We start from the raw sequence: 8656 nt of genomic DNA on the forward strand, positions 1-8656 counted from the left end.
TTCATTGAAGGAACCATTAAGAACAAATATGAAGTTGCTGCCAAATCCTCCCTTACATATGCAAAGTCGTACACTGCAAGGGTTGATATATTGAAGATGCCTGCTAGCTATCAACCACCAAAGTTTCAACAGTTTGATGGTAAAGGTAACCCAAAGCAACATGTTGCGCACTTCGTGGAGATGTGCAACAATGCTGGGACTTATGGAGATTACCTCATCAAGCAGTTTGTCTGATCGCTAAAAGGAAATATTTTTGACTGGTATGCGGACCTCGAGGCTGGATCTATCGATAACTGGGATCAACTAGAGCAAGAGTTCCTCAATCGTTTTTATAGTACGAGACATACTGTGAGTATGGTAGAACTTACAAATACTCGTCAACGAATGGGGGAACCGGTTATCAACTTTATTAATCGTTGGAGGAACGCAAGCCTCAACTATAAAGACAGGCTAAGTAAAGCTTCAGGCACAGAGATGTGCATCCAAGTCATGCATTGTGGATTGCGCTACATCTTGCAAGGTATCAAGCCTGACACATTTGAAGAACTTGCAACTCGTGCCCATGACATGGAATCGAGCATGGCCTCCACTGGAAATGAAAGTCTGCCCATCTATGAACCTCGCAAAGGGAATGACAAGTAAGAAGTCAGGAAGTGGGGCAAGTTCGTACCCAAGTCTGAAAGAAAAGAAGCTATAAATGTCAACATGTCACCTATGAAGTTCACGACGAAGATGCGCAAGAAGCAAAGTATGAAATCCACTTCTTTTTAAGATAAGCCAAGTGGAAAGTTAACTCTAAAAGAAATGCAAGAGAAAGAGTACCCATTCCTAGATTCTGATGTGCCAGCCATTTTCGAAGAACTCCTCGAGTTAAATCTCATTGAGCTTCCGGAGATGAAGCGACCAAATGAAGCTGGGAAAATGAATGACCCAAATTACTGCAAATATCACTGACTTGTAAGCCACCCTCTGGAGAAGTGCTTTGTATTCAAGGACAAAGTCATGGACTTGGCTCGTGAAAAGAAGATCGTGCTTGAAGATGAGAAAGCAAGCACAATTGCGCAAGCCAAGTCTTTATCACCTTTGGCTCATTCAGTCCGGATGAATTATGTGGTTTTACAGAAAGTAAAGATGAAGAATTACTGGAGAGCGACAAAGCTAAAGTCAATCAACCTGATGATAATGAAGGTTGGACATTGGTGACTCGTTGTAGGCACCACAAAAGGAGCCCACGAAAAGAATCAATAGAACAACCAACAAGGAAAATGATGGTGAAAAGACCAAAGAGATGGAATCCGGTTAAATATTTGAAGAAAGCAAAAGTAGAGGTTCACCATCCTTAAAAGCCACGACATACAGTGACCTTGGAGTAATTCTTACCAAGTTGGTTCCGCACAAAGATTTCCCATGAGGGCATTAATTCCTCTTGTTGCCATGCTGACAAAGGGGAAGAAAAGAGTGATGACCTACCGTTGGCACCATCTTCGGAAAATCCCATCGAGTCCATTCCTCCAAAAGTTAATGCTTGTGAGGAAAAGGTTACGTTCACAAATGACAATCTTTTACTAGGTGACACTCCTCATAACCACCCATTGTACCTAGTTGGCTATATGTGCGATGAAAGGGTAGAACAAATTTTGGTTGATGGAGGATCCTCAGTGAACATTTTGCCAATCCACACTATGAAACAACTTGGTATTCCCATGAACGAACTCTCAGAAAGTCGTGTGATGATCCAAGGATTCAACCAAGGGGGGCAAAGAGCCATAGGCGCGATCTGGCTGGGAATCACCATTGAAGATATGCAATCAAGTGCATGGTTGCATATGATCGATGCGAAGACTTCATACAATGTTTTGCTTGGGAGGCCTTGGATACATGAGAATAAAGTAGTTCCATCTACCTACCATCAATGTTTAAAATACTACGAGGGTGAAGTCGAGAGGTTTGTTGATGATGAGCCATTTACTGAGGCAGAGTCACACTTCGCCGATGCAAAGTTCTACTTGAAGAACCGCATTGTGAAGGATCTAAAAGTTGATGATGGCATGAAAGGCAAGAATGACGAGCCTATGACTAAAAGAGCTGAGGTGACTATCGGTAAAGCCAAAGTTGTTACTGAAGAGGTACAACCCGACGTGAATAAATCTCATAGAGGGGATATTGCATCTTATGGCAAGAAAGTAAGTCTTAATCTCCAATATGTCCCTAAAAGGGAGAAAGACAAGGGCAAATCATCTAATCTTCAAACCAACACGCTGAAGGAGTTAACTCTTCCGGTAAAATGAATTGAGGCAGTAAAGTTGCCCTCGAAGCCGCTTGCAGGGTTTGTAGCCTAAAATCGTTTGCAGAATGTGGCACTCCCAACAAAACGAACAGATGAAGGTTTTGATCCTAACACTTACAAGCTATTTGCGAAAGCTGGATACAATCCCGACGAGCCATCAAAGTTAGGGAAGCTCCCATCAGAAGTTGCAATGAGGCAACCACGTGAAGGTTTGGGATACAAGCAACCGTCATCAGTGCGCATTTCCATAAGAAGGACGAGTAGCAATTATATCATTGTAGAAGATGAATTGGCCACTTCTAACAAGCCTTCTGTCTTTGATCGACTTGGAAAATTGCCTGTGAGGACCTCCGTGTTTGAAAGATTAGGTCCATTAAAGAAGGGGAACAAGTTCCAGAGAAATTTTCAAAGCATAAGAACACCCGCTTTACCCAAAATCCAGAGATCTCTAAGGATTTCCAAAGTTTTGTTCCTTCTAGAATGAGGCGACAAACAAAACTTGTGGTTTCATGTAAAGAAGTACTGAAGGTAAAGCCATATATTGTGGTCTACACTAAGGAATGTGATGAAGATGAAGAAAGTGTGGGTTCTTCATATCATGTTACTGTACAAGTCGAGAATGGCATTCCATCTTCAATGGAAGATAATGCAGAATTGGATGATGTTTCGCCGTGTTATCACATATCTTTCAACGATGGGGACCCTCAAGAAGATAAAGATGCAAAAGATGCTCCACCTGAACTTGAAGAAGGAGTGAAGATAACAGTTGATGCCTTAAAAGAAGTTATCCTTGGCACCGATGAAGAACCAAGACCCACCTACCTAAGTGTTTTACTAGAAGCTAATGAAGAGATCACTTATATTGAGTTACTTAAAGAGTTCAGGAATGTCTTTGCTTGGAGTTACAAAGAGATGCCTGGATTAGACCCGAAAGTAGCACTCCATCACCTTGTAATAAAAAATGGTGCTCTCCCTGTTAAACAAGCTCAAAGGCGTTTTAGGCCAGACTTGGTTCCCTTGATTGAAACCTAAGTTAACAAACTCATTGAAGCTGGATTTATTCGTGAAGTTAAATACCCAACATGGGTTTCAAGTATTGTCCCTCTAAGGAAGAAAAATGGTCAGATTCGAGTGTGCGTTGACTTTAGGGATCTTAACAATGCATGTCCAAAAGATGAGTTCACACTTCCCATTCTAGAACTGATGATCGATGCTACTACTGGGTATGAGACAATGTCATTTATGGACGGTTCATTAGGCTATAACCAAATTCGTATAGCGCAAAAAGATGAAGAGCTTACTGCATTCCGTACCCCCAAAGGTATTTATTGCTATAAGGTAATGCCTTTTGGCTTAAAAAACGCTGGTGCTACTTACCAAAGGGCTATGCAGAATATTTTTGACGATCTTCTCCACAAGAATGTCAAATGCTATGTTGACCACTTGGTGGTAAAATCAAGAGAGAAAGGCGACCACTTGAAAGACTTGAGAATGGTGTTTGAGTTGCCCCGGAGGTACCAACTTAGGATAAACCCATTGAAATGCATCTTTGCAGTTACTTCCGGAAAGTTCCTTGGTTTCATTTTTCGACATCAAGGGATTGAAATTGATCAAGCCAAAGTAGATGCAATCTGGAAAATGCCTGAGCCTCGAGACATTCACGAATTGAAAAGTCTGTAGGGAAAGTTAGCGTACCTTAGGAGATTTATCTCAAACCTAGCTGGGAGGTGCCAACCATTCAGTCGCCTTATGAAGAAAGGTGTCCCTTTCAAATGGGACCAAGCGTGTAGCAATGCCTTTGAGAGCATTAAATCCTACTTGATGAAGCCTTCTGTTCTGGCAGCCTCTATACTTGGAAAGCCATTGATACTATACATTTCAGCACAAGAGATATCTGTTGGAGCGTTATTGGCCCAAGAAAATAGTGAAGGGAAAGAAAACTCCCTTTACTACTTGAGCAGGATGATGACACCAAACGAGCTGAATTATTCGCCAATTGAAAAGTTGTGTTTGGTGCTAGTCTTCTCAATTCAAAAGTTGAAACACTACTTTCAAGCTCATGTTGTCCGTCTTGTTTCTAAGGCAAATCCCATCAAGTTCGTGATATCAAAACCTGTTCTGAGCGATCGACTAGAGAGATGGTACCTCCATTTTCAATAATTCGAGATTTTGTACATCCCTCAAAAGGCTGTAAAAGGACAAACATTGGTAGACTTTTTGGTAGATCACCCTATACTTGATGATTGGGAGCTAACTGACGAACTACCTGATGAGGACGCCATGGTCATTGAAGTTCAGCCTCTATGGAAGATGTATTTTGATGGTGCTGCACATCGCTGAGGAGCTGGTGCTGGTGTAGTATTTGTCACTTCTCAAGGTGAAATTCTGCCCTACTCTTTTATGTTGACGCAACTCTACTCTAACAATGTTGATGAGTATCAAGCACTAATACTTGGGCCCAAAATGGCTGTCGAAATGAAGTGGTTGAAATTGCAAGTCTTTGGTGACTCTCAGTTAGTATTCAATCAACTTTTAGGTAGTTATGAGGTCAAGAAGCCTGAACTACACCCATATCATGATTACATTAAAAAGTTAATGGGGTGGCTCAGTGATGTGACTATTCAACATGTGCCAAGGAAAGAAAATAAGAAGGCGGATGCTTTAGCTGCCATAGCTTCATCTTTAACCCTGTCTGATCAAGCGCAAGTTACTGTCTGCCAAAAATGGGTAGTACCGCTGCCAAATGAGGCTGAAGGTGACGAAAATGAACTCAAGCATCTTGTCGTTGTTTCTGAAGTCGAGAAAGAAGAATGGAGATAACCCATTATTGACTACTTGTGTTATGTGATACTTCTAGAAAATCCGCGGAGAAGAACTGAAATCCGTCGTCGTGCACCTCGCTTACTTTACTACAAATATACCCTATACAGAAGATCATTCGAGGGAGTACTCTTGCGATACTTAGGGGAAGATGAAGCACTCCAAGCTTTGCAATAAACGCATTCTAGGGTATGTGGGTCACACTAGTCTGGATCAAAGCTTCACTTCCATATTAAAAGGATGAGATACTATTGACCAACGATGGTAAAAGATTGCTTGGACTATGCTCGAAGATGCAAGGCTTGTCAATTCCATGCAAATTTTATTCATCAACCTCCTGAAGTGTTGCACCCGACTGTTGCATCCTGACCGTTTGACGCTTGGGGATTGGATATTGTTGGACCACTGCCAAAGTCCTATGGTGGGCGCCTATACATCTTGGCTACAACTGACTACTTCTCAAAATGGGCTAAGTTGTTGCTCTTAAGGAAGTAAAGAAGGAAAATGTTGCAAGTTTCATCCTAGTAAACATTATTTATCGCTTTGGCATTCCTCGTTACATAATAACGGATAATGGAAAGCCACTCGATAATAGGCTAATGAACGAGATTTATGATCTATTTGGCTTCAAGCAACGTAACTCTTCGATGTACAATGCTACCGCCAATGGTCTAGCCGAGGCATTCAACAAGACTCTATGCAACTTGTTAAAGAAAGTCGTCTCCAAATCCAAACGAGATTGGAATGACCGTATGGATAAAGCTCTATGGGCATATAGGACGACTCACCACATACCAACACAGGTGACTCCTTATTCACTCATTTATAAAGTTGAAGCTGTCTTGTCACTTGAGCGTCAAATACCTTCATTACGATTGGCTATTTAAAAAGGGATCACTGATGAAGAAAATGCCCGACTTTGATTAGCAGAGCTAAAGGCTCTTGATGAGAAGAGGTTGGAATCTCAACAGAGTCTTGAATGTTATCAAGCTCGATTATCTCGCGCCTTCAATAAAAGAGTTCGCCCGAGATCCTTTCAAGTAGAAGATCAAGTCCTTGCCATACGAAGACCCATAATTACTTCCCATAAACTTGTAGGGAAATTCACTTCAAAATGGGATAGGCCATATGTCATACAAGAAACTTACTCAAGTAGGGCTTACAAGCTGGTTAATGCAGATGGCATGAGAATCGGCCCTATCAATGGCAAGTTTTTGAAGAAGTATTATCTTTGAAGTTGCAATGCTCCTTGACGCACGAGCCTAAACTGCATGTTGCTACACTCTTGTCTCGAATGAGTCTAAACTGTGTATGGCCCCTACGATTAAAAAAAAGAGTCTGCTAGGTTGAAAACTTCGAAAGAGGCGGCCTAGGCAAAAGTGAGGACATAAAAAAATAAAAAATTACCTAGTCTGAACTACGGTATGACTTGATCCTCTTCACCGAGGTACATAGGCAGCTTAGAGTTTCATTCTAAGTTCAGTCGCATAAGTTCAAAAGATACATAGTGCCCCAATTGTTGTCCGAGTGAAGCATGAAGGAATGTGAAATCAAGCTGAAATGCCATCCTCCTGTTGAACTTTGATCTCATTTGATATAAAGGGGGCAAGCTTTCATGGTAAATTGGTGTCTTCAATGGAACTATTATAGTCTTTTAGGAGACTACCAAGTATTTGCAATGAAGCCTGGTGATTCATTATGCCTTCAAGTTCGCCAAACCTTCAAATTTTTGGTCTTCAAGTTGAAGTCTGTAAATCCGCCAGTCTTTAAGTTGAAGTATTCAAGCCCTCTAAGTCCATCGGCCTTCAAGTTGAAGTCCTTAAGTTCACCAGAATTCAAGTTGAGTGGTTTAAGCCCTCGAAGTCTCCAAGTTGAAATCTTCAAGTCTGTCGGTCTTCAAGTTGAAGTTTTCATGTTCGCCACCCTTCAAGTTGAGATGTCTAAGCCCTCCAGGTTTCCAAGTTGAAGTCTTCAAGTTGAGGTCCTCAAACTCATCAGTCTTCAAGTGGAAGTATTTGAGCCCTCAAATTTTTTAGATTGAAAGAACAAAGTCCGCCGAATCTTCAAGTTTGTCGGTCTTCAAGTTTAAGTCTGCAAAGTCCGCTGAATCTTCAAAGTTTTCCAAATGTCCGAATCTTCAAAGTTTTCCAAGTGTTCAAGTCGACGTCATCAAGTCCATGAAGTCTTCGAGTTGAAGCTTTATAACTTTCCAATCTTAAGGTGGACATATGAGTCCCTTTCTACCTTAAGTTGGCCTCTTCGTGGGTTTGTCCTTAAAAGGAACTATAACTTTCCAATCTTAAGGTGGACATATGAGTTCCTTTGCACCTTAAGTTGGCCTTGCCGAAAGTCGGGTCGTTTTGAGAGTAATCTCAGTCCATTTGCACCTTAAGTTGACATCTTCGTAGGTTTACCCTTAAAAGGAACTTTAATTTCCCAATCTTAAGGTGGACGTTAAGTCCTTTTTCACCTTAAGTTGTCCTCTTCATGGATTTGATCCTTCTATATGTTGATGTGGATTTGTCCATCTATATGGTGATGCGAATTTATCCGTCTATATGTTGATGCGGATTCGTCCATCTATATGTTGATATAGTTCTATATGTTGATGTGAATGTGTCCATCTATATGTTGATGCGGATTTGTCCGTTTATATGTTGATCTAGATTTGTCCATATATATGTTGATATGGATTTCTCCATCTATATATTGAGGTGGATGTGTCCGTCTTTATGATGATGTGGATTTGTCCATCTATATGTTGATGTGGATGTGTCCATCTATATGGTGATACGGATTTGTCCATCTATATGGTGATGTGAATTTGTCCGTCTATATGTTGATATAAATTTGTCCATCTATACGGTGATGTGGATTTGTCCGTCTATATGTTGATATGAATTTGTATGTCTATATGTTGATGTGAATTTGTCCATCTATATGGCGTTGTGAATTTGTCCGTCTATATGTTGATGCGGATTTGTCCGTCTATATGTTGTTGTGGATTTGTCCGTCTATATATTGAGGTAATTTGTCCGTCTATATGGTGATGTGAATTTTTGCCTATATATTGAGATGTATTTGTCCTTCTATATGTTGCGACGAATTTGTCCTTCTATAAGTTGTTGTAGATTTGATCATCTATATGCCTTGATGAATTATATGGGACGTCATAGAGTTGCCCGTCAACTTGGCACTCAACGACTTTTCTTATCTTGGCGTCAACTTGGCACTCAACGACTTTTCTTCTCTTGGCCTACAAAAAAAAAAAGAGAAAGAGAACAAATATGCAAAAAAAATAAAAAAAAAATCACATATAAATGACGGAGTCGCTTGCAAATGATGACGGTCGATACCAACTGAATGAAAGGCACAAGGATATTTATAGAGTGAGTGATATAATTATTAGAAAATTAATAACGATGTGGGACTGCACATTATTAGAGTTCAAGAGGAACTAGGTATCCAAATTCAATTGGAGAAAGAATCATTGTACGAGTTTGAAGGAGCCGACAGTAGTAGGAGTCCTCGCAACCAAATCCAATATTT

The sequence above is a fragment of the Nicotiana tabacum genome, chromosome 10, assembly GCF_000715075.1.
Source record: "Nicotiana tabacum cultivar K326 chromosome 10, ASM71507v2, whole genome shotgun sequence".
Classification (NCBI taxonomy): Eukaryota; Viridiplantae; Streptophyta; class Magnoliopsida; order Solanales; family Solanaceae; genus Nicotiana; species Nicotiana tabacum.